The 8,128-nt window shown below is 40.5% G+C and overlaps 1 pseudogene; it reads left to right on the top strand.

Annotated features, from left to right (window-relative positions):
• LOC122347532 overlaps window positions 1-8,128 on the top strand; it is a 663,620-nt pseudogene that overhangs the window by 315,730 nt on the left and 339,762 nt on the right.

Genomic DNA, 8,128 nt, shown 5'->3' with positions numbered 1-8,128 from the left:
TATATATATATATGTATATTCATGAAAATGATCAGATTCATTCATTTAAATTCCCTTTTTATTAAAATCGTTCTTTTTTTTTAGAATGCAACAGAAGAATGCTGTATAAAGTTATCTCTAGCTGACTCTCATATGTAAATGTGTCACAGATACTACAGCTGCCTCTGTATCTCATTATTAGACTGAATTGGCACAACATCTCCATTTATCAGCTTTGGATGCACGCAATCTTTCATTATACTGTCATGACTCACGCTGGAAGACAATGGCAGCCAATTGAATATCTGAACTCCGATCATTTTCTGCGGGAATGATCGCTGCGCCGTGCACACGATCCACGCAAAGACAGTAATTTGCATTAGGACCGGATCCAGCATTACATCACTGTTATTGGGGTCTCTTTACTTCGCAGATGGATGAAGGAACACCGCCGGAGCCTGACGGCACTTTTGTAGATTACCAGACCACCATGGTGAAGTTTTCAAAAGCCATCGCAATTACTGCACAGGAAATGGTGAGGTCGCTCACTCGAAATGCTTCAACATCTTCTCACATTTTTAGACGCTCTATCACAGCTTTTGCTTGTTTAATGTGACCCTAGATGACGAAGTCAGTGACATGTCCGGAGGAGCTGGGTGGACTGGCGTCTCAGGTGATGGTGGATTACAGCCAGCTGGCACAACAAGGCCGTCTGGCAGCTGCCACTGCTGAGCCAGAGGAGGTGAGGATCAAAACCCCCACAGGAGCAGTGATCTGAGAAACGCACATTTACAGACACGCAGATGGCCTAAACCTCACATAAACTCCAGACTTAAAGGAAACACAAAAACGCGCCTTTGGAAGCCCAGAATGGTCTTTTACCATACAATGAAACAATAGGCGCGTTTCCGTTACCCTTCAAATTGCGCACATTAAAATTTTTCAATAAAAACCTTTATTCACTTCTGCTTTTCATACACTTTTTTTTCTCAAAATAAGAATGTCAAATTCCATTTTAATGAAGTATTTAAAATGCATCTTTTAAATGACAATCTGCAAAACAAAAACATAGAAATCTGGCAAAAAATGAGCATAAATAATGACTTCGGAATCTTTTGTGAATGAGCTCAGATGAAGATATGAATCATGTCTTTGTGGCAATTTTTCTGGTGATAATACAAGACTTCAAAAGAACAAAGACACCTCAAAAGTAACTGTTAGAGCCAACAAAATGCATCATATTTCGTGAAAGCGTGTGACATGTTAGAGCAAAACAGGCACTATTTTTAGAACCAGCACCTTGAAATTATTAAGAAACGAGTGTTTGATTTCATTCAGTGAATATGATGCAGGGCGTTATTTTTAGTGCTGTCAAATGATTAATCGCATCCAAAATAAAAGTTTTCGATTGCATAATATATGCGTGTCTTTTTGTTTAAATAATAAATATACACAGTCTTATTTTGAATGCGATTAATCGTGATTAATCATTTGAAAGCACTAATTATTATTAGCATTAGTGTTAGTATTCTTAATAATATATAGGAAAATGAGTGTAGAAAAACATATTGGCAATATATACCAATCTCCTGAAATCATTCAATAGATTTGTGAGAGAAATGGATAGATTCACTGACTGTTACTCACATCATTGTTCACTCTCAAATATCGTCCGCGATAGTGTATCGCAAGCGCTTAAATATAGCAAAAATAAACTCATTCACACCTTATTTAGTGATTTAGAGCAAACACATGCAACTTGGTCAGTGTCGCATAGCAAACCTTGTACTTCCATTTTGCATGGTGTTAAGCCCGTGAACAAAGGTGCGAACACCAGCCGACACATTTCACACCTTTGCGCTCTCCGCATTTGAAGAAGCCAGCCGACACGTGGACGCGGCAGTCACCAGCTCTCTTCACTAGCATTTTTGCAGAAGCGACCCGTTACCGTTACCATAGCAACCGTGCACCCCCACAAGCCTTAAAAGCCCGTTGTGATATTCATAATGAAGAGCCGCCCACCCATGGATCTGTGTGTCAGGTAATGAACATACAGTGCTGTCGGGCCCCCTCAAAGGCCGTCACAATCACTTCTTAATTATTGGATAGAGCTTTGTTGAACGGAGGCAGTGGCTTTTAGAGCAGTCGCAGAGCACGAATACATTCAGATTTAGACCCAGATTCCGGCTGACTTGGATGCCAGCTCTTTCTTAGGCTTGGTATCATGGCTGTATTTCCAGGTGGGATCTCAGATCAAGACTCGGGTACAGGAGTTGGGTCACGGCTGCATCTATCTGGTCCAGAAGGCCGGAGCCCTGCAGATGAGCCCGACGGACAGTTTCACCAAGAGAGAGCTGATCGAGTACGCCCGCGCTGTCACAGAGAAGGTAGGCTCACTCAGGATTGTGGGAGGAAGTTTCTTCGATGTAGTTTGCTGCCTTACTTTGTTTCGTTTCTATTAACTTTATTACGGTATGAGAAAATAATTTGGTATGAAAGCCTCTTCTGGCTACTCTTTTAAAATGCTGTTGGTTTGTTGAAAGGTATGCTACACTTGCTAAGGCTCATATTCACGTTGTAAACAAACAATGGTTAGAAGGGGGCAATGCCACCCACAGTACCTTTAGAAATAACATAGCAACAACCTGTTAACACTCTAGCAACACTTTGACAACCTAAAATAACATAGCAACACCCTGTTGATTGATGACGACGCCTTAGTAATCGCATAGCAACACCTATGCTGTCACCCACAATACCCTAGCAAAAACATAGCAATGCCGTGTCAACTATCCACAACACTAGGGGTGTCACGATGCGCGTATCGTCTATCGTACAGTTCCCGGCAATTTTCCAAATCAAAGTAGTCATCGTTATCCCCTTGTTAGTGGAGACTAGTGAGCAGAGCGCATTATTTAGTTGTTTGGAATGCACTTGTCAAAGGGAGTGATGTGATTTCCTCATTATCTTCAGGCAACGAACGCAGCACGATGTGCGTCAGCAGATGTCGCTGTTTTAATGTCATGTCGTTTTATTTATGCAGTCCCTTAACGAATCTGCTGAGGCACACCGTGCTGCGTTCGTTGTCACGGAAACATCCCAGATGAAGATAATGAGGAAATGACATCGCTCCCTTTGACAAGTGCAAAAACCCTACTCGCAACACTCTAGCAACACACTGGCTACCACTAACAGCACTTTTAAAAATAACATAGCAACCCCTTATTGATTACTGACAAAAGCTTAGTACTGGTGTAGAAACACCTATTCAATGCCCCACAAAACCCTTGCAATAACAAAGCAACACCCTGTCGACTACCCACAACTGTAACAACACACTGACAACCACCAAAAACACCCTAAAAATAGCATAGCAACACCCCTGTTGTGGTGCCTCATAATACATAGCATTTCAATTACATAGCACCACCTTGTCGAGTACCTATAACATCCTAGCAATCTCATAGAAACACTGTAGCGACCACCTATAATGCTCTAGAAACTACATAGCAACCCCATAGCAACCATCAGTAATTCCCTAGATAGAATTCACATATTAATATCATTGATACCCTCTGCAATATCTTAACAATCACACAACTACCCACAACACCCTAGCAACAACATAGCCATAATGCTTTAGTATAACAACACCCGTAGAACCTCCCATAACACCCTAGCAACAGCATGGCAACGTCCTTGCTACCATCAAACAACAACCTAGCAAACATAAAACAGCACTCTTTCAACTTAACTTGCTACATCATGTTAACCACATAACAACAGCCATAGAAAGATCAGCAACACCGTAGACACTGCATAGCAACACCCTGGTAATCACTCACACGCAGACAGGCACAGTGAGAGTCGTCTGCTTATTTTCAGCCTGTTTTATGTTCCAGCTGTTTCTCTACTGTTGCTGGAATGAGCGCCGGATGCCCCAGTTAAGACTGAATATAGGAGATGACATCCGTCAGTGTGTCATATTGTCTTTGATTACATCTCAGTAGCTGGAGTCGGCCTGTCCCGCTGTGGTGGCGCTGTGACCCCTCACTGCTTTAAATGAGCTCTGTTAAATGTGTCCACGTCCCCCACTGGCCCCCGTTCAGTTCAAACCTCAGTTCTGCCTGCAGTCATTTCTGTATTAAACGTGAATAGGGATGGTTGCATCTGAATGCCTCCCTTATGGCCTTACTTGTGACAATCATTCTCTGTATATCTCTCTCTCTCTCTCTCATATTATTTTATGATATTTATTACCAAATAACAATAATATTATTATTTATGGATGTACAGTATTTACTTAAACTGTAAATTAAGTAGTTACAATATATTATGTATTTCTAACTATTTAAATGATGTAATAATAATATATTTCTAAAACTATTACTATTTACAGATATATGTATTTCTAATAAAACTCTTACATTATATGATTAATTTAATACGCCAAACATTCTTAAATTATAATTAAAGTTATTGTATTATTGAAGTTATGTTAATAATATTATTAAAATCTACATTTGTATAATAACTATATCATCTATATGTTATGTTATCTATATAATCAGTTTAGTTAAATTATGCAATTACATTAACTTTTTAAGACTATTTATTATTATAATACAATACAACATAATGTAATTATTTTTAAAATTCAACTTTAAATCATATAATAATAAAAACCTTACAAAACATTATTATTGTGAATAAAACTGCCATTTAAATTTAAAAACGTGAAATAAATTGAATAAAATAGGAAATATTTATTGTATTATTAATGCCCAATGAAAAATCTACAGGCTTGGAAAACTGTCCCAGCTCTGCCTATGGAATTTCTAATGAAGTGTGATTCACTCTGTCCTGCAGGTGTCCATGGTGTTGTCAGCCCTGCAGGCTGGTAATAAAGGAACTCAGGCCTGCATAACTGCAGCCAGTTCTGTCTCAGGCATCATTGCTGATCTGGACACAACCATCATGTTCGCCTCTGCCGGCACACTCAATGCAGAGAACGAAGAGTCTTTCGCAGACCACAGGTGAGACCAAGTAGAGCGTAACCCTTTCAACATCATATACATAAAATGTCAAAGGTTGGTTTTATCGGTGTCGGCATAATCTCGGTTGTTATTTGTTTCTGTACACTCCAGGGAGAACATATTGAAAACTGCCAAAGCTTTGGTTGAGGACACCAAGCTGCTTGTGTCTGGTGCTGCTTCGAGCCAGGACAAACTAGCCCAGGCAGCCCAGTCCTCTGCCAAGACCATCACGCAGCTCACTGACGTGGTCAAACTGGGCGCCGCGAGCATGGGCTCAGAGGACCCCGAGACGCAGGTGCGTGGTTCCCTGCAATAATCTGTCATAAGATTTTCACAACACCAAAAATTCAGACATTACCCAATGGCCAGTGTGTTCTAATTCTGTCTGCTCCTGTATTTTTATCCTGGACTATATTTATCCTTTTTTCACACCCTGACTGGGTGTAATGAGAATATCATTAGCTCTCCTCTCAAATGTCTCGACGTTTGGGTGCAGACACTCTCTGACTCACTCTAACAGCCGGTGGCATGTATCATAACATCTCTGGCCAAAATCTAAATGATCTGTAGAGGATTAATAAATCACAATGTCTTGTATAGTACTATAAAGGTGGCTGCGATAAAGAACAGCACCCCTGGAGGTGTGCGATGCATTATCGGAGTGGATAAAGCCAGTGGCGTATCATGACTAAAGGTGGTTGTGATAAAGTCTTCTCTCTATCTCTTTCAGGTTGTACTGATAAATGCAGTCAGAGACGTCGCTAAAGCTTTGGCTGAGCTGATTAGTGCCACTAAATGTGCCGCGGGCAAGGCTGCAGACGATCCGTCCATGTATCAACTGAAAAGTGCTGCCAAGGTACGTTTGGTTGAAGAATGTAATGTGTGTGTCTGTAAGTTCCGGTTTGGAAGAAAGACATTATGTGTCTTAGTGAGGATCATATCTTATACTGATGACTATCACTGTGTGCGTGTTTATGTGTGTACGCCTGTCTAACAGCTGGCCCTGCTTCCCATTTTCTTGGCTGGGTGCTGTCTTCACTGTCATCTTGGTGTGTGGCCACAAATCAAACCCTATCTTTCAGTGATCATAGAGTGTGTGTGAGTGACTCAATGGCCACTCGGCAGGGTACAGGACCAAGCTGCGTGTGTGTATACAGCATAAGGACTGCTTCCTTCCCTTCCTCTCATCCTATCTTCTCTCCAATGCCATGTATGATTTGCTACATGACAATACATATTAATTTTGTAAAACTCATTTTAAAAAATTGAAACGTAGTTATTCTGTGAATCAATAAGCACAGTTTATCATGTGAAGTGAATAGAAGCCTGGAGGGCTTGTTTAAACAAAAATGGATGTGTACCACACATTTTCAAGCGTTCTCTAATCCCTTAATCATTCACCTGGCACTGTTAAACCTCTGGGATTAACTTCCACATACATGCAATATGATATGTTTTATTTAGCATGCTTAAATAATGAAGTGTTATGCAGTTGTGACCTTCATGGAAAGATTTTTTTACATTCCTCCAACATATGGTGACTTCAGATCCTCTGGGATTTTGCTTTAGACATTGTATGCGTTTGTTTCTTCAGTGTGTGTGGTGAAAGTAGTGGTGGCGTCCCTCAGGGCTTTGTCTTAGGCCCTCTTTTTTTTTTCTTTTTGGTTTCCTCCTTTTTCCTTTTGTGATTTAACCTTCGCCTAAAGCAAGATTTATAATCCATTACAGACCTCAGATGTGGTCCATTAAAGGCCCCGTTTGATCACCTGACTATATTCTCATGTTTTGATGTATGATTTAGATTTGAATTCTTTACCTTAAAAAAACCTAATCTGGTTGACCTTGTATTATATCTCACTGAGCTATTCGATACAGCTGTTCTTGTCATAGCATTGCATCTGACCTTAGTTCACTATTTTAAGTGAAAACTGGCCAAAAAACTGTTGACATTATCTAGTTGAGGTCGCTTAAGCTGTGATACATAAAGAAAAGAGTTCCAAGCCTGCCCGAGACATTGACTTTCCTTTTTTTTTTTTTTTTTTTTTTTTACAGGTGATGGTGACAAATGTGACCTCTCTGCTGAAAACTGTGAAAGCGGTGGAAGATGAGGCCACTCGCGGGACGAGGGCTCTTGAAGCCACTATTGAGTGCATCAAACAGGAACTCACTGTACGAAACATTCTTTGCGTGATATTCCTAGTGATAATGTGCTTTCCACACTTAAAGAGTAGTTCTTCACAAGGGAACATGCTATAATTTTCTCACCCTCACGCTGTTCCAAACCTGTATGACTTGCTTCTGTAGAACACAAAAGAGGATATTTTCAATAGGAATAGGATCCAAACAGCATTGTATGAACAAAACAAAACAAATTACCATCTTCTATTATTTTAAGCACTTAGTTAGTACATGTCATGCTCATTTTGATTCTAATTAAGATGCTAATACAATAAACTTATATCACAATCTGACTGTGAATTAGTACCAATTAAGTCCAGGCTAATTAATTGTAGCCCAGACAGAGGTAAAACCTATCCATCTGTGATATGAACTGGTAATGCAGAGTAATAAACCATACTGGCGTTTGCCTGTTCTCCACCTGCTCCTCGTTCTCCTTCTCCCATGGGCATCCCTATTCCACTTATCAGAGGCCGTGTGACAAATTGAGATAGTGGTACAGGAAGGCAAGAGATTTATCTTTTGGTTTAATGCTTCTGTTATCAGATGCCCATCAGGACTTTACGAAATCTTGATGGCATTACTGTATTAGTGCCCAGAAAATCGTCCGTGGTCGTGTGACTGATTCTAAAAATGTATTATCGACTTAAGGTTATTTCTGTAATGTATGAAATATTTCTTAATTTCCCTGACTGTTGCATCATCTGCTTTCCAGGTTTTCCAATCCAAGGACATTCCGGAGAAATCTACCACCCCGGAAGAGTTCATCCGCATGACCAAGGGCATCACCGTTGCGACGGCCAAAGCGGTGGCAGCAGGCAACTCTGCTCAGCAGGAGGACGTGATATCCACTGCCAACCTGAGCCGCAAAGCCATCTCCGACATGCTGACCACCTGCAAGGTGCTTATCCACCATCACACAGACATATGCCCAC

The sequence above is a fragment of the Puntigrus tetrazona genome, chromosome 6 (assembly GCF_018831695.1).
Source record: "Puntigrus tetrazona isolate hp1 chromosome 6, ASM1883169v1, whole genome shotgun sequence".
NCBI lineage: Eukaryota > Metazoa > Chordata > Actinopteri > Cypriniformes > Cyprinidae > Puntigrus > Puntigrus tetrazona.
This window is presented reverse-complemented; position numbering and strand designations above follow the sequence as displayed.